This window comes from Lithobates pipiens, unplaced genomic scaffold, assembly GCF_037356315.1.
Source record: "Lithobates pipiens isolate NorthernLeopardFrog02 unplaced genomic scaffold, aLitPip1_a1.2 Scaffold_1, whole genome shotgun sequence".
Taxonomy (NCBI): Eukaryota; Metazoa; Chordata; class Amphibia; order Anura; family Ranidae; genus Lithobates; species Lithobates pipiens.
In genome coordinates this window covers 126,157,510-126,177,129 of record NW_027507685.1, presented here as the reverse complement: position 1 = coordinate 126,177,129, position 19,620 = coordinate 126,157,510, and the positions used below count along the sequence as shown (strand labels likewise).

The following is a 19,620-nucleotide window of genomic DNA, read 5'->3' as shown; positions in this document are numbered from 1 at the left end:
AAAACACTGATTTTTACATACTGTCCCTGGTTTTACTGAGGCTGGCAACCCTGATGGGGCCCCCTAGTGGCTCGGGGCCCTCGGGCAGTGCCCGAGTGGCCCAATGGTCAGTCCGCCCCTGTGCATAACCCTATACCAGCTTTTAGAAAGTCAATATTTTTGCATAAATGATTTTCTTTGGTTGGAGTAAACTTCCATCTCTGGCTTTTAAATATAGGCAAGCCTATAATAAGCCTTACCTATAGGTACTGTAAAACCAGCTGATAGAAGCCCTCTCAGCGACGACAGCGTGGTGCTGGAGGGCATCGTTTTCAGGTAAGTTGTGGTGGATACTAGCACATTATAACTATATAAAAAAAAAAAAAACACACACACACACAGCAGCAGTATTGAGAAGGCCATAGCAGGCTTAATGTTGGCCGTGATCCTCAGTACATTCGGTTTTGTTCGAAAGTTTTGAAATGAAAGTGGTAGTAAAGCCGCTTTGTGATTTTTACTTACAGGTAAGCTTATAATAAAGTTTACTTGTAGGTAAAATGAAGATATTCTAAACATGCACCTCATAGGAGATATTTGCTCTTTTGCCAACTGGTGACATCATTGGCGCATGCCCTCTGAAGGAACGGCATACCCGCTCAGCCATTCAAGCTGTAACTCCCGCTGGACCATTAAAGCTGGCGGAGCACACGAACTTGGAAGAAAGACTGGGTAGTAGTGATGGAGGCGCTCTCAGCGGCGACATCGCACTGCTGGAGGGCTTCTTTCTAAGGTAAGGCTGGCCATACATTATACAATATTCTTGTACAACGTTCCTTTAGATTTACCAAAACCATATAATATGAGGTCACACCTAAACACTTTCAATTTGTATACAATCAGGCAGGCCCTTGCACTACATAGTTGAATTTAACTCTAGAAAAAAAATTGAATAAGAACATTTTTTGGTGTATGGCCAGCTTAAGTAATTCATAATGCGCTAGTACACAATTCATACTAGCGCATTATGTAATTGCCGAGCTGGAAACATTCTTTTTAATCCAATTCGGCGGTTTACTACCGCTTTAATGTAATTTTCCAAATGAAAACCACATACACATTTAGAAATTTGAGAAAATGTTTCCGTCCTGCTATTTTGATTTTTCTCATCACTGCGGTTGGAAACGAACATCGATTTGACCCTACTAATCACTGTAATATCGAACAAATGTTCTTTTTTTCAGCAGAATCCTACTAGTGTATGGCCAGACTGACGTTGCTTTCTACACACCTGATACATTGCTAGGTCTGCCCGGAATACAGGTTTACTTAGTAGCATGCAAAATTCACTAAAACTTTTGTCCCCGAAAGAGCAAAGTGTCTTGCCCATCTCCAATAAAGACATTACATTTCTTGCTGCAATACAGGTACTCTTAAAGCATCCAGTCGGCGATGCGTGCCCATCAGCCATAACCATGAAATCAGTTGATCTTGTACTGCCCCCTTAAATGTTTTCCTATACCCTTCTATCAGCCTGCAGGTGTTGATTTTTTTTTTTTACAGGTACGTAGGATGCATTAGCTGGGTACAACCATTGCAGGCAATTAGCAGCCTGCAGGATTATGCTCGCTTTGCAGGCCTATCACTCTCTAGATGGATTGATTAGAGGATTGCAAGACAAAATTGTAATGTGCAGCTATTTCTAGATGAATTATGAAGCATTGCGGGCTGACCTTGCTGTGTGGGTAGCGATGCAGCGGGGAGGATGGTTGCCTGGAGAGAGGATGCTGGCCGGGCTCCCGTCAGGCTGTGTGTGTCTCCTGCTGTAGAGGCAGATGCTGATGTCAGCTCATTGCTCTGCACAGGCACTGACCAAAACAGGCGGAAGACAACCTTGCATGCTGCCTGTGAATGACTTACATCAGGAAGGAGCTTGCACAACTGTCTTCTATTGCAGACGACATCAAATAAAGCTTCCTGGTGTCTTGTAATTATGGTTCTAATAGCCTGTGACTGCATAAGCACCGGAGAGAGGGAAAAAAAAAAAGTCTCAAAGCACCCGTGTTTAACCACTTGATCCCCGGAATATTTACCCCCCCCTTCACGACCAGGCCATTTTTTGCGATACGGCACTGCGTTATTTTAACTGAGAATTGCGTTGTCATTAGGCACTGTGCCCAAATAAAATCGATGTCCTTTTTTTTTTTCCCCCCACCAATAGATATTTGGTGGTATTTTATCACCTCTGTGGTTTTTATTTTTTGCAATATAAACAAACAAAAAAAAAAAAAGACCGACAATTTTGAAAAAAACAAAACAATATTTTTTACTTTCTGCTATAAAACAAAAAACGAAGGTCTTGATAAATTTAGGCCAATATGTATTCTGCTACATGTTTTTGGTTAAACGTATATTGATTGGTTTGAGCTGAAGATATAGGGGTTCATTTAGACTCCTTTCACACTGTGCCGCCACCGGCGTCAGCGGTAAAGTGACGCTTTACCGTTGTTTTAACAGCGCTATTTGGCCAAAAAGGGGTGAAATCCGCCCACAAAACACCACCACTGCAGCGTTTAGCCGCCGGAATGACAGCGCTGCCCAATTGATTTCAATGGGAAGCGCTGAAGTTCACCGCTCCAAAGAAGCTGCTGGCAGAACTTTTTCTGACGCCCTGCCAGCGCAACGCTCCAATGTGAAAGCCATCGGGCTTTCACACTGGAGCCGCTGTTTTAGGGCGGTTTGCAGGCGCTATTTTTAACGCTATAGCGCCTGCAAAACGCCCCCAGTGTGAAAGGGGTCTTACTAAAGGCAAATAAAGTAAAGTAACTAAGTAAATAAGTAATAAATAAGTAATGAAGTACGTAAAGTGCATTTGCGCCAGAGCTTACTAAATGAAGTGAAGCTTCACTTTGCAAAGAATACCCAATCACGTGCTAGGAAAAGAAAAATAAAAAACAGCTTTTTTGCTTGCACATGATTGGATGAAGGAAGTCAGCAGAGCTTCTGCTCATTTAATAAGCACTAGAGCAACTGCACTTTGCAAAGTGCTCAGTCTATTTGTCTTTAGTAAATCAACCACATGGGGGTTATTATGAAAGGCAAATCCACTTTGCACTACAAGCGCAAAGTGCAAACTACAAGTGCAAAGTGCGCTTGGAAGTGCAGTCGCTATAAATCTAAGGGGTAGATCTGAAATGAGGGGAAGCTCTGCTGATTATGTCATGTGCAAGCAAAAATTCTGTTTATTTTCCTTGCATGTCATAGTTACATATTTACATAGTTAGTAAGGTTGAATAAAGACACCAGTCCATCCAGTTCAACCTGAGTGTGTGTCTACAATTGTCCCTATACCTGTACATTGCACGCTCACATCTGTCCCTCTCCTCAAGGAGCCTACAATCCAAGGTCCCCATTCATATACTAGGGCCAATTTTGTACAGAAACCAATTAACCTACCTGCATGTCTTTGGATTGTGGGAGGAAACCGGAGTACCCGGAGGAAACCCACGCAGGCACTGGGAGAACATGCAAACTCCAGGCAGGTAGTGCCATGTTTGGGATACGAACCAGCAACCTTTTTTACTGCTAGGTGAGAGTGCGACTGCATTTCCAAGTGCACTTTGCACTTGTAGTGCAAAGTGGATTTGCCTTTCGTAAATTACCCCCATAGTGCCCACAAACTACGGGCTACATATTGGAATTTTTATTTATTTTTACTAGTAACTGCAGAAATCAGCAACTTATAGCAGGATTGCGATATTGCGGACATTCGGACTTTAAGGGGTTTATTTACTAAAGCTAGAGAGTGCAAAATTAGTCCCAATTCTGCAATGGGTCAATCAGCTTCTAACCTCAGCTTGTTTAATTAAGCTTTAGCAATTAAACCTAGAAGCTGATTGGTTTCTCTGCAGAACTGTGACTAACTTTGCCCGCTCTAGCTTGTAGCTTGGTAAATAAACTCCTAACTGACACTTTTTGGGAGCCAGTGATACTATTAAAGTAAAAATATGCACTGTCACTGTACTAATGAAACTGTCTGAGTAAGGGGTTAAACATCAGGGGTGATCAAAGGATTAACTGTGTGCCTAACCAGTATTTTGGCGTACAGTGTGTGGTGCTTGTAATGGATTTTATTCCCTGCTTTGCGGGGAAAGAAAATCCATTACTTCCCTGCTGACAGGACAGGGCTCTGCCATGTTTACATAGGCAGGACTCTGTCCTGTGTAAATTCATGATGATCGGTGGGTGTCGGTGGTGACCTATTGGCCGCCACCCGCTGATCGACATCTGTTGTGTTTAATCGTCACCCCCTACCCGGAAGTGTCAGATCACGTACCTAGTATGGAATCGGCGCAGCCTTGCCGCCGTATATATCTATGTAATACAGTAAGCAGTTAATGATGTAAAGCAGGGGTCTCCAAACTTTTTCTCATCTCTATGTATCAACTGAGGCCAGTCACTTCACTGGGTATATGTAAGTGTTTACAACTTTAAGGTTCCCATCAGAGTCCTCCCTTTAATCAGAGTTTTGCCCTACATTAGGGTCCCCATAAGAGTTCCACTTTCATCAGCAAAGTGAGCCCAGAGGCGAGAAGGTCTGGATGGAGAAAGTGCTCTCCTTTTTTGAATTCTGGGGCAGGAGTTGGGTGGGGAGAAGCAGAGATCATGGGCTGGCTTTTAGGCTTCATGTACACGACACATTTTTACAACCTCTCCTGAACAATTTAACTCAACAGATAGAAACCCACGTTTAAAACGTCTGTTTTGCCATGTTTACATGCCGCGTTTTGTGGCGTTTTGCTGCGTTTGCATTTAGAAGCGTTTTAAAAAACAATCTTTTAATTTCTTTTAAAAAAAGCCAAAAATGAAAACGCCTGTAAACAACAAGGGGCTATATGCATTTTAGCCACGTTTGGTGCTTCAAATGCCCGTGAACTCAGCTTCTGAATGCATTTCTTTGTGTTCCAAAAAATGCCTCTAAACTCAACTGCCTAGAAACTACTGTAAACGACCCTGTGTACATGTACTGATAAGATAACATAGAGGAGAGTTCAGGGGGCAGTTAAAAAAGAAACTCCAAACTTCTCCTAATGGCCTGCGACCTCATTCTGTACACACTGAGCACCCTAGCCGTGGGCCAGATAAAGTCTTGTAGGGGGTAAGATGTGGCCCATGGGCCATAGTTCATGGACGTAATGAGAGATGTAATGTTCATGCTGGCTAACTGGAAAAATAAACATATTTATAGTTCTGGTAACTGCGTCAAATTCTATGGTCATACACAAAGGATTGGAAATGGGTCCTCCAAGCATGGCTATACCATTGTCCCAAAATTGTTGGGTTATTTCACAGTTCTACCTAGGACAGCCATACTCAACCAGGGTTCCTCCAGAGGTTGCTAGAGGTGTGGTTGATTGACTTCCCATCTGATGTTGTAGCCACAGTTCCAGGGTCATTGCCACTTGGCAAAGCCAGAAGTATGAAAGAAATTCTGAATTTAACCGTTCGTAAAGGGTGGAATTCTTACCACCACTGTAGGGTTGAACTTTTCCTACTGACCACCAATCTAAGAGACATTTTTCCCAATGACTACCCAATAAATTGGTTTCAGTAAGGGTTTCCTCAAGACCTAAAAATGATCATATGGGTTCCTCTGTGGTAAAATAGGTTAAGAAAGGCTGACCTAGGAGGATGTTGGGTTACCTCCAGTCATCTATCAGAAAAGACGGCTATCCTAAAGGAAGATACATTTGTGGAGATGTTGTTATGAGCCTTTCCCAAAATGAATGTATTCACACCAGTTATACAGTCATTTGATACACCCCCAAAAACCGCTAGCAATTCTGACATCTTGCACACCATGCTTATGATCCATCATGATCTAAACATGAAAAGATGGATGAAACGTACTTTAAAATAAACCCAAAAAACTAAAATGTATTATATTGCAGCTTAGAAATTCTTAGATGTGGTGGGTGCATTCATTTTATTCTTTTAGGCAAGGCTCTCCTGTGCTGGATCACATACCTAGTATATGATCCAGCACTTCCGGGTAGGGGACGAGTGCAGCCGGCACTGTGGCTGTGCTGCGATTAGACACAGCACAAGCCGATCAGCGGGTGTCGGCCAATGGATGTCTACCAGCACCTACTGATCGGCTGAGGAGAGACACAGAACAGAGCTCTGCCTATATAAACAGAGCTCTGTTCTGTCAGCAAGGATCTGCTGGATTTTCTTTCCCTGCAAGGCAGAGAAAGAAAATCCAGCAGATCTCTTAGTAAAAACAACACACAAAAACACTGGTTAGGCACACGTTTAACCCTTTGTTCGACCTAGATGTTTAACTCTTCCCAGCCAGTGTCATTACATTCCCAGTACAGTGACAGTGCATATTTTCAGCACTGATCACTGTATTAGTGTCACTGGTTCCCACAAAGTGTCAAACGTGTCAGTTAGTGTCTGATTGTCTGCCACAATATCACAGTCCCGCTAGAAGTTGTTGATTGCTGCCATTACTAGTATAATTATTTTTTTTAATTCCAGTATATACCATAGTTTGTAGACGCTATAACTTTTGAGCAAACCCATCAATATACGCTTATTGAAGTCCATATATATATATATATATATATAAAATCTGTGAATACATCTAATACGACCCTCTCTACAGACTGCTGCTGCTGTCCAAGGGTGTCTCCATTGCTCCTCCATCCAGAGTGCAGACACCCTAAGACATGAAGGCTGTTACTGGCCACATTAACCGATTAAAAAAACAGGAAATTATTCCTAAAAAAATAAATAAAAATAAAAATAAAAAATAAAATAAAAAAAAAGAATGGCCACATTAAAAAAAATTAATTAAAAAAACAGAAAACACATCCTAAAAAAAAAAAAAAGAATATAGCCACCATATATCTAAGCTGCAGTATATTATATTTTAGTTTTAGGGTTTAATACTGCTAAAAGAAGAAATTTATAGTACAATTGGGTTTGGATGCCAGGAATCAGGACCAAGGATGATTACTTGCAAGAACATGTCTTTAAAAATTGGGGCTGTCCCGAGGATTTCAGGACTGATGGCAATTCAGTTGTTCCTGGTACAGGTTTAGTAAAGCACAGAAGTGTCTGCTAATATTAGTGCTGGTTATTAAACTCGAAAGCATAAGAATGACAACAGCAGTTTGTGGCTTTGTTCCAGCTGCAGGGGAGCATCGAGCAACCTGTCAACAGGAAATCTAAGGGGACTTCTCCACCCACATCCTGTGCTCAGGGACCCACCCGCCATACCGCACTGGTTTTATTGCTGCCAATTATTTATCAAAAACATTGATTGCTTATCTACATGCCCTACTTTAACTGTCAGGAGGATTGCAGATATTTCTAATCTCTACTTTCTAAGCCAAGCTGCGCATGTTCCCATTTCATTATATTTCCTTAACTGCTTCCCGACCGTGCCGCGCAGATATACTGCGGCAGATGGGCACGTACAGGCAGAATCACATACCTGTACGTTGCCCTTTAAGAGATGGCTTACGGGCATGCGCGCCTACCGGGAGCTCTGTGAGCGTGATAGCGGGTCATAGAGTCCGCGGGTGTACCCGTGATTGTCTCACGGAGAGGAAGAACGGGGAAATGCTAATGTAAACAAGCATTTCCCCGTTCTGCCTAATAACACTGACACTGATCACAGCTCCCTGTAATCGGGAGCGGTGATCAGTGTCGTGTCACACACAACCCCTCCCCAGTTAGAATCACTCCCTAGGACACACTTAACCCCTACAGTGCCACCTAGTGGTTAACCCATTCACTGCCAGTCAGATTTACACAGTGATCAATGCATTTTTAATTGCACTGATCACTGTATAAATGTGAATGGTCTCAAAATCGTGCCAAAAGTGTCCACTGTGTCCGCCATAATGTCACAGTCCTGATAAAAATTTCTGATCACCGGCATTACTTGTAAAAAAAAAAAAATTATAATAAAAATGCCATAAAACTATCCCCTATTTTGCAGAAGCCATAACTTTTACGCAAACCAATCAATAAACGCTTATTGCGATTTTTTTTTTTTTTTACCAAAAATATGTAGAAAAATACATATCGGCTTAAACTGAGGAAAAAAATCTTTTTATATATATATTTTTGGGGGATATTTATTATAGCTCTTCATAGATTGTAAGCTCTAACGAGCAGGACCCTCTGATTCCCCCTGTTTTGAATTGTATATCATTATAATGTCTGCCCTAATGTTGTAAAGCGCTGTGTAAACTGTCGGCGCTATATAAATCCTGTATAATAATAATAATAATAATATAGCAAAAAGTAAAAAATAATGTTTTTTTTTTCAAAATAGTCACTCTTTTTTTGCTTATAGTGCAAAAAATAAAAACCGCAGAAGTGAGCAAAAACCAACAAAAGAAAGTTCTATTTGTGGGAAAAAAAAGGACGTCAATTTTGTTTGGGTGCAACGTCGCACGACCACGCAATTGTCAGTTGAAATGACGCAGTGCCGAATCGCAAAAAGTGCTCTGGTCAGGAAGGGGGTAAACTCTTCCAGGGGTTAAGCGGTTAAAGAATGTATTATCCTGTATGCAATTATGTTTTTATATGTGATTCGTATTAATGTGTATTAAGTTGTGTTTATACAATAAAATATAATTTTTATATTCAATTGTCCAATCTTGGGGGTATCCGAGATTGGACAATTGAAGTCCATAAAATTTCTTTGTCATGAGGCATTTTTTGGAGTAGACCCTGAAATACTTCCCCCATACTTCATCACTATTAATATAAGGATGATGGTACCCGCCCCTATGTTCATTTATTGATTTGAGGCATTCTTTTCCTGTATGCCTTATGATGTGATCTTTGTAAATACCAGACGGAGGTTGTGGCTTTATTGATCAGCGTTCTTACCAGGAGGTGGCGTGAATGTGGGATCTGTGTTTACCATTAACCACTTCAATACTGGGCACTTAAACACCTTCCTGCCCAGACCAATTTGGAGCTTTCAGCGCTGTTGCAGTTTGAATGACAATTGCGCGGTCATGCTACACTGTACCCAAATTATATTTTTATAATTTTTTCCCCACAAATAGAGCTTTCTTTTGGTGGTATTTGATCACCTCTACGGTTTTTATTTTTTGCTAAACAAATAAAAAAAGACCGATCATTTTGAAAAAAAAAAATTTTTTTTGTTTCAGTTTCAAAACTTTGTAAATAAGTACGTTTTCTCCTTCACTGATGGGCACTGATGGGGCTGCACTGACGGGCACTGATAAGGCGCCACTGATGAGCTGGCACCAATGAAGTGGCACTATTGAGGTGGCATTGATGGGCACTGATGGGCACTGATGGGCGACACGGATGGACACTGATAGGTGGCAAAGAAAATGGAGAAACCCCCAAGAAGTGGCACTTTATAGGTACTACCATATTCATATGATAGGTGGCATATAGGACATATGATAGGTGGCACAAATTGGCACTGATAGCTGGCACAGATTGGCATGGATAGGCGGCATGAATGGGCATGGATAGGCGGCACAGATGGGCATGCATGGGCATTGATAGGTGGCACAGATGGGCACTGATAGGTGGCACGGATGGGCACTGATAAGCAACATTGTATTGCATTGTTTTGTACTGATGGATGCCAATCAGTGCCAAACAATAATGCATGCCAATCAGTGATGCCCATTAATGTCGGCCACCCCTAGGCCGATCCATCCATCGGATCAGCTAGTGGCGCCGCCATCTTAACGAAGGGAAAGAGGCAGTGGAGCCTAGCAGCTTCACTGCCCGTTTCCTACTGCTCATGGACGAGTCACGCGACGCTTTGTGAATGGCTCCGTTTGTGTTCTGGGACACACACATGCCCCAGAAGGCAACGGGGCCGCTCACCGAAGAGGAGGAAGCCCCGCGGAATAGGAAGAGGCAGATTAGAAAGACTGCCTAGCTACAGGAGTTTCTGGTAAGTTAAAAAAAAATTACATTTTTTTTTTAAAGAATATTAATTGTATTTTTTTTTTTTTTTTAAGGGTGGCCCTCTGCTCTAAGGACCAGGCCTCTTTTTTAGATATGTTGTTTACAGGTTTTTTTTTGCTAGAAAATTACTTAGAACCCCCAAACATTATACATTTTGTTTCTAACACCCTAGAGAATAAAATGGCGGTTGTTGCAATACTTTGTCACACCGTATTTGCGCAGTGGTCTTACAAGCACACTTTTTTTGGAAAAAATACACTTTTTTGAATTAAAAAATAAGACAACAGTAAAGTTAGCACAATTTTTTTTAGATTGTGAAAGATAATGTTACACTGAGTAAATTGATACCCAACATGTCACGCTTCAAAATTGCTCCCACTCGTGGAATGGCGAAAAAATGTTCCCCTTAAAAATCTCCATAAGCAACATTTAAAAAATTCTACAGGTTGCATGTTTTGAGTTAGAGAGGAAGTCTAGGGTTAGAATGATTGCTCTCGTTCTACCAATCGCGGCGATACCTCACATGTGTGGTTTGAACACCATTTTCATATGCGGGCGCTACTCACATATGCGTTCGCTTCTGCATGCGAGCTCGGCAGGACGGGGCGCGTTTAAATTTCTTCTTTTTCTATTTTCTGTTACCTTTTTTATTTTTTTTATTTTTAACACCGTTTAAAAAAATAAAATAAAATGTGTCACTTTTATTCCTATTATAAGATATGTAAACATCCCTTGTAATAGGAAAAAAAGCATGACAGGACCTCTTAAATATGAGATCTGGGGTCAAAAAGACATCACATCCCATATTTACACTAAAATGCAATAAAGAAAAAAACATGTTCATTTAAAAAAATTAATAAAAAAAAAAATAGCCCTTTAAGAGCTATGGGTGGAAGTGACGTTTTGACGTCCCTTCCGCCCTGCAATGTCATGGAGACCATGGGGGCCATCTTCCCCTCACTCGTCTCCATGTCTAATCATAAGGAGGACCGAATTGCCTCCGCCACTGCCGATGGCTCCGGTAAGTGTGGCCCCTCTCCCCCCTGCCGATAAAAGTGATCTTGTGGCGAATCCGCCGCAGAGTCCACTTTTATCTTGTAGCAGACCGCTGGCTGAACACGAGGATAATGGCTTATGGAAATCTGGGCAATCCGACGGACTTTGCAGCTGAGGTCCGCCGGACTTTCATACGAATCACTCCAAAAGTCAGAGGGATTTGAATGACGTAGAACAAGGAAGTTCATAGCCAATAGTCAATAGCTGCCCTAGCGTCGGTTTTAGTCCATCGGACTAGCACACAGATGAACGGATTGTCCACTAAAAGCCGAGTCCCGCGGACAAATTTGTAGGTCCACCAGACTTTTGGGAAGAAAAAGTCCGCTGGACCCAACACATGATCGAATTGTCCGACGGACTCTGGTCCGCCAGAAAGTCCGATCATGTGTACACAGCATCAATCTAGGCTTACCTGTAGGTCAATGTGGTCTGTAAGGGTTTACAACCACTTCAAGCTTCTCCCATTAGTAACACAATTTGGCAACACCCACTGTTCATCATCAGGGGACGCTACATGCGCTGCAATACTGCTCTTCTTGGGGCACCCAAAAGTCCTATATTGTAAACTGCAGTGCACCACTAAAGAGTCCGGGTTTGGCTCGATGAAAAGGTGGCAACCTTACATAACATGCCAACTCATGATGTGTCCCATGCTCGTGGCACCTCGGGGGGGGGGGGGGGGCCCAGCTGGCTCCCCTGGGTGCCACAGGGCCCTGGTTGGGAAACAATGTGTAAGACCCTCTGTCAGGTTTTGTTTTTTTTGTTGCCTGTGTCTACCCATTGGGAGATTTAGACTAGAAGCATGGGGAAATTATGGGTACACCATTTATCAGCCACGATTGATTGCTGCCGATCATCAAGCATGGAAAAAAAAAATTGATTGTGGCATGATGTAACACATAGGCCCCTTTCACACGGATGATCCGTTCAGGTCTGCCTGTCAGTTTTTCAGGTGGACCTGAACGGATGCTCCATAGAGGTCTATGGAGCGTCGGATGTCAGCGGTGAAATGTCCGCTGACATCCGACCCGCTCCGATCCGAAAAAGTGTGACGGAGGAAAAAGCTATTTTTCCATCCGTCATCGGATCGGGTGACGACAGATATCCACGGGGCGGATCAGCACTGATCCGCCCCGTGTGAAAGGACCCTTAATCGTTAATGATCAGCACAATGCTGTGTGATCAATTACACTGCATGTATAGTTTTTACATCACAGGTAATTTTTAGTAGAGCTAGCAAAAAAAACACCTGTGTGCACCTGGCCTTATTCTCACTTCCTGCCCCGATGCCCGGCAGGTGTCACAAATAAGCAAGTAATGGGATAGCTTTCTACTGGTGGCAAAGACGGCACCAAAGCATGTATGGTTATTAGAGTAGGGAAGGGTTAGATCCTGGTTATTTGTCTCTGTGTCTTGCTATCCCAGTGACACCTGAACCCTCTCATTTATTACCCTGGTGTCACTGGGTCAGGAAGTGAGAAGAAATCTCCCCAATAACGTTGAAGAGAATAATAAAAGATTGATAGAATTACTAACTTACCCATGTGACCCAAGACAGAAAAAAATTGCAGGAGTGCCGCTTTAAATAAATAAAATAATTTGGCCCACAATCACTACAGTGTCCTATTATATGTCACTCTAGCTCCTAGACAAGCCCTGTGCAATAATTCAATGTTATTATTCACGCTCAGAGTTGTGTGTGGATTGTGGTCATTTTTCTGGCCAGAACCAGCAATGTGACAGCATGCAAAAGTAATGAAGCATGTGGTCTGTGCAGGTGCACCAATGACAGTTGTCTGGAACAACCAATCTGACTTCAGCCGCTGGCGGATCTGCAAACACGCCCCCCTTTCAGACTTTACAGATCAGTGAGAAAAACACAAAACTCAGCCGCAAACAAGACTTCTCTAGCCGTGTTCAGTAATCCATACAAGTCAGGTATGTGGAGCCAGTAAAAGTTCACAGCACACCTTAACCCTCGGTTCACATCTGTGCGTGTGGCTCTGGGAATCGCAGGGATTCCAACACCTGCAGTGAAAGCGCACTTCTCTGCGGGTGTTGGTGCTGAAAGGCACCCCCACGCATGTAAACTTGCAGTGCATGTGTGGGAACCGCAAGGAAATCACATGGTCAAAAAGATCATGTGATTTCCCTGCAGGTGCATGCACCTTTTTATGCGGAAACGCAGGCATGCCAAATTGCTAAGGTATAAACCTAGCATTAGAACAGATTATACACATCCTCCTACCCTCTGCACTAAGGATGAGCTCTGGCGTGTTCACATACTCTGCGTGCAGAGCCCGCCAGGAAGTAGGCGCAGCGCTGTGCTAATCACAGGCAGCGAGGCATTGCCCCGATGCGTGGCTGCAGAGATCAGGCAATGTCTCACTGCCTGTGATTAGCGCAGCCCTGCGCCAACTTCCTGGCGGGCTCTACAAGTGGGGTGTGTGAACATGCCTGAGCTCATCCCTACTTTGAACACATAAAACGTGGATCAAGATATGCCAGGCTGCTAAATAATATATCCAGGTTTTCCATTTCTTTCTGCCCATTGCTTTGTACTGATCTGGGTAGTAACAGTACCCAGGAATTCATCCAATTCTCTTGCACCAGCCAGAGGAACTCTGATTGGTGAGAACTCGTATTTTAGTTTGGCCTAACCTCTGGTTATGCTTGTTACGCTTTGATGAGTTTTTGCTTTATTGAATATACCTTTTGCAGGTTTTTTTTCCAATAGGGAAATATTGAATGCGACTTTACACTCACTTTTAAAAGGTTCCTGCCCTACTTTAATGTGACTTGAGTGCCAGAGAGTGTAAAGTCACATCAAAGTTGCACGCAATACTTTCCTATCGGCCAAAAACACAAACAAAAGCATAAAAACACAACATTTGTGTTTTTTGATGCAGTACTATTGAGGTCTATTTCACCAAAAATGCAAAATGCTGTGGGGGAAAAAAGTCCCTGACCCTTGTTAAAAAAACAACAACACATAGATGTGAATGTGTCCCATAGGAACCATGTTAAATGGACTGTAGTGCGGCTCTGTAAAATGCACTAAAAACGCATGGGTGTGAACCAGGCCTAAAGCTAGCTAATGCCCGGTACTTACGATCTGATTATCGGACGATCGATTCGAAAGCTGCATTTTTTTTGTACGATTTTCAGATCGTGTGTACGGGGCTTAAGAGTGAATTTTGCAAAAGCGGATCAAATTTGATACATGTCGGCACTAGGCGGTTCAAAAACAATAGTCAATTTCTCATCCAATCAGATGCAGGCAGTGTTTGAGTATTCTGACAGCTGGCGGTGTCGGCTATCATCATATTAGGCCTGTATCACATGGGCTTCAGCTTGCATAATGTATAAAATATGTCGCCAACCTTACCAGAAAATGATATTATATTCCTCACCTCTGCTGTGAATCAGTGTACTTTATCATCCCTTCTCAATCAAACCACCTGATCCGCACAAGTTGCGATACACCTTTTTTCAGTATAGTTATTATATCAAATATTTATGTGATCGTAAAAAATTAGCAAATTCGCTAAATACCACCAGTGAATTAACAAACACTAAATATATTAATGAATGAATTATTAACAATAAATTAGTAAGAATAAAATATAAAAAGAATATTGAATAATTGATCAACCACTCTCTGTGGGAACACAATTCATGAATAAATCAACTTAAAATATGCCCTAATAATAGTGACATACTAGTCGTTCGTTAACTCTTCAAGCATTAAGCTACTGGATATTTGGCTAATTCTCATAAAAGATATATAAAGCCATCATAGTGTAATACTTTCCAATTAGTTTATTAAAAGATAAAAAATTAGCTGCACTCACATATTGTGGTATCAGTTTGCCAACACCAAGCTTATCCAGCCAGTACCGGCATGTAATCCTCTGTAGTTTTCCGTGGGGCATGCGCTCCAAGCCTCACTATCATGCGGAGGGCATCCACGTCACAAAAGTCCCAGCAGCCTCTACGCGTTTCACAAATTAAAATTGCGTCATCAGGGACTTTTTAATCTTTTAATAAACTAATTGGAAAGTATTACACTATGATAGCTTTGTATATCTTTTATGAGAATTAGCCAAATATCCAGTAGCTCATTGCTTGAAGAGTGAACGAATGACTGATTGTAAGGAGTGGTTATCCATTTAATGAACCAAAGGCGAGCATTCACCTATATCTGGTGAGTGTCCAATCTATAAGGTGGTGGTGGCACATAAGGGTGAAGTTTTTGGTGCAGGACCAACATAGGAACAAATAGGAGTTGTTGATCGCTCACTGAGGATATCTATTTTGGGACTGTATTGATGGGATTTTTTTTTTTCCACTTTTTTTTGTGATTTTATATTTTATTGTTACTAATTTATTGTTAAAAATTAATTCAATAATATATTTAGTGTTTGTTAATTCACTGGTGGTATTCACTGAGGATATCTATTTTGGGACTGTATTGATGGGATTTTTTTTTCCACTTTTTTTTGTGATGATGGACTGTCACTATTATTAGGGCATATTTTAAGTTGATTTATTCATGAATTGTGGTCCCACAGAGAGTAATTCATCAATTATTCAATATTAATTTTATATTTTATTGTTACTAATTTATTGTTAAAAATTAATTCAATAATATTTTTAGTGTTTGTTAATTCACTGGTGGTATTTAGCGAATTTGCACATTTTTTATGATCACATAAATATTTGATACAATAACTACCGTATACTGCAAAAAGGTGCGGATCAGGTAGTTTGATTGAGGAGGGATGATAAAAGTACACTGATTCACAGCAGAGGCGAGGAATATAATATCATTTTCTGGTAAGGTTGGCGCAGTCCACTTATTTTATACATCATTTTTTATCCCATTTAAAGGGGTTATTTTGACTGCAGCGGACCCAATTGATATTATATATCTATGTACCGGTATCTCTCTTTTTTAGATATCGATTTCAGCTTGCACAAGACCACTTTCACACTGAATAAAAAAAATAGCAGCTGCATAGCACCTGTAAAGCGCCTCTCCAGTGTGAAAGAGCCGAGGGCTTTCACACTGGAGCGGTGCACTGGCAGGACGCTAAAAAATAAATATGCAAGCAGCATATTTGGAGCGGTGAAGGAGCGGTGTATGCACCGCTCCTACACCACTCCTGCCCATTGAACTGAATGGGCACCGCTGCAGAACCATCGGCAAAGCACTTTGCGGTTCATTTTAACTCTTTTTCGCCCGAGACCCCCGCAAAAATGACGGTAAAGCACCCCAGTGTGAAAGGGATCTAAGGCTGAATTCACACAGGTGTGAATCCAGCCTAAGAGCAAGGTTTGACAAAGCAGTTGCAGAACAAGCAAGTACCGTTCAGCTCCAGTTTGCAAATGTTGTGCATGGATTCTAATGGGAGTGCTCATTGCCACTCTAACCCCTTGCCAACCCACTCACAGTATATGTTCTGCGAGTGGGTGGCACAGCCAAGCAGGTCCCATTTATTTCATTTTTGTCCCTGCAGCTTAAAGGATTGGCAGTCGGGCGCGCGAAAAACGCAGCTCAATTTTACTGCCCAGCAACTGCAAGTGTAAACAAACACTTTGCAGTTTTTATTGCCATATTTTATTTGTTTATTTTGGAGTAAGTAATAAAACCACAAGGTGGTTGGGTAAAGAATAAGGATCGTAGACTAAAGTTATTAACAGGTGTCTATGCAATGCTTGAATTGGGTAAAGTTTGGTGTCTATGGTTTCTCTATACCAATGCAGGCAACATTAGAACTATTTTTCGGGATCCTTTAGAGTCTTTTCATGCATAACAGAAAAAGACAGGTAAAAGATTTTATTTAGAGTTAATTATATAGTATATATAAAGTTTTGGATAGAGTTGGGAAAGGTTAAAACCTCTGCCAGATTACAAGACATGCGCAATTTGTTTAGTTCCAAATTAGTTTAACATATTTAGAAATATTTGAATTTCTAAATTTTTACGTAAATTTGAAAATTCAAAAACCTAAAAATCTGAAATAATAACTAGCTAATAATAATTTAACTATTCAATTATAGGTATTGGAATTTCCTTTCAAATTTGGTTGTTAGTAAACGTAACACATACGAATTCATCCAAAGTTATTAATTATCCATAATAACGAATGCCATATCTAAATAAATGTAATGTAACAAATAAATAATTATAAAAATGTGTTATTTATTATTATTTCATTCTGTTCCATTGGTATAGATGCACCATTTTTTGGGGGGGATAATTCATAACTTCAGATAAATTCATATTCGTTACATTCACTAACAGCCAAAAAAAAAAATAATGTTAATTTCTAACAAAGCAGTGATGTACTATACCCTCCACCAGTTGTAATCCTCACCCTATATTTATGACTTAAAGCGGAGGTCCACCCTAAAATGGACCTCCGCTCATCGGAATCCCCCCCCCCCTCCGGCGCCACAATCGGCACCTTTCAGGGGGGAGGGGGGTGCAGTTACCTGGATAATCCAGGTAACTGCACCCACTTCCGGGCTAGCTCTCTGCGGAACGGGGCATACGTTACGCCCCGTTCCGCAAGCGCCCGCCCCCTTCAGCAAGTGCCCCGCTGCCTGCTGGGAAACACACAGCTCCCAGAGGCAGCGGGGACCGTCCGGATTGCGCCGCGCGGCTCGCGCATGCGCAGTAGGGAACCGGCAAATGAAGCCGAAAGGCTCCATTTCCTGATTCCCATACCCAAGATGGCGGCGGGACCCGGCAGCCGAGCGAGCGATCGGCTTCGGGTGCCGACATCGCGGGCGCGCTGGACAGGTAAGTGTCACTATTTAAAAGTCAGCAGCTGCAGTATTTGTAGCTGCTGGCTTTTAACCACTTCCCACCCGGCCAATGCACATATACGGCCGGGTGGGAGCCGCCTACTCCTGATATGACGTTCAGGAACGTCATTCAGGAGTAGCGGGATCGCGCGCGCGCGCGCCCGCGCAGCGGCGCGATCCCGATGCGCCCGTGTCACCCGGACACGGCGCATCTCAGATCGGCAGGAGGGCTCTGTGATTGGCCCTCCTGATCACATGACGGCCGTGTCCAATCACGGCCGTCATGTGATGTAAACAAACAGCCGGTTGCTAGGCAATCGGCTCTCCTCTCCTCACTCGGAAGTCATCGCTGAGGAGAGGAGAGCAGATCGCTGCAGCCGGCTGCTGATCAGTGAGTATGAGCTGTTTTTTACTCACTAATCACCAGTCTAGTGTACACAGTAAACACACCACACAGTAAACACATCACACAGTATAAACACAATGTCCCCACACATGTCCCCAAAACATACATGTCCCCAAATAATAAAAACACATGTCCCTAATAATAAAAACATGTCCCCCACATATGTCCCACTAAAATCACATGTCCCAATGATTATCTGCACACATATGTACGTGATCACCTGCACACATATGTACATGATCATTTGCGTACATATGTCCGTGATCACACAAACCAATTATTATACACTTAACTGATTTTTTTTTACCAAAAACATGTAGCAGAATACATTTTGGCTTAAATTTATGACAAAATTTGATTTTATTGGATTTAGTATTGAAGTAGAAAAAAGAAAATAGTTTTTTTTTTCCAAATTTCCGCTTTTTTGCGCTTATATCGCAAAAAATAAAAAACGGAGTCGTGAATAAATACCACCAAAATAAAGCTCTATTTGTGCGAACAAAATGATAAAAATTTCATTTGGGTACAGTGTAGCATGACCGCGCAATTGTCACTGAAAGCGCTAGAGCGATGAAAGCTGAAAATTGGGCTGGGAAGGAAGGGGGCGAAAGTGCCCTGTATTGAAGTGGTTAAAAAAAAAAAAAAAAACGCGGAGTCCCGGTGGACTCCCGCTTTAAACATGTAATGTAAGTCATAAAATAGCTTGTGACCCTTTAAATGGGATCCTTTATCCTCCAACTCCTTTTTCCTTTTCCACTGTAGGAGATATCTGGTCCTTTTTAAATGCAATCCTCTTTCCCCCAGCAGGCATTCTAAAGCCCCGTACACACGAGAGGACTTATGTCCGACAGACTTCCAAAGGAGTTCCGCCGGAGTTCCGCCGGAGTTCCGCCGGAGTTCCGCCGGAGTTCCGCCGGAGTTCCGCCGGAGTTCCGCCGGAGTTCTGACAGACTTTTCGGCCGAACGGACTTGGCCACACACGATCACACTAAACTCCGACGGATTCGAACGTGATGACGTATGACCCGACTCGAATAAGGAAGTTCATAGCCAGTAGCCAATAGCTGCCCTAGCGTCGGTTTTAGTCCGTCGGAGTAGCATACACACGAGCGGATTTTTCGAAGGGGACCGGGTCCGGCGGAGTTCCGTCGGGAAAATTTGAAGCATGCTTCATTTCTAAAGTCCGTCAGACTTTTGCGAAGCTAAAGTCCGTTGCAGCCCACACACGATCGGATAGTCTGACGGACTCGGTCTGACGGACTTTGGATGTTGAAAAGTCCGCTCGTGTGTACGGGGCTTTACTTCTCCATTCCTCCAGGATATTAAGGGATTATCACAAAACAAGAAAACTCCATAGTGTTTTACTTTCCGAAAGCCAT

At 42.3% G+C, this 19,620-nt stretch overlaps 1 protein-coding gene across 4 annotated transcripts in view; it reads right to left on the bottom strand.

Moving 5' to 3' along the window:
• The window catches only part of LOC143974610 (uncharacterized), a 211,451-nt gene that overhangs the window by 119,579 nt on the left and 72,252 nt on the right, over positions 1-19,620 (bottom strand). The window contains exon 1 of one of the 4 annotated variants that reach the window (XM_077476187.1): positions 1,710-1,861. The exons of the other annotated variants lie outside the window; for them this stretch is intronic. The gene's annotated coding sequence lies outside the window, so the exon portion shown is untranslated. Of the gene's footprint in view, positions 1-1,709; positions 1,862-19,620 lie in introns of those variants that run through there. 4 annotated transcript variants of the gene reach the window in all.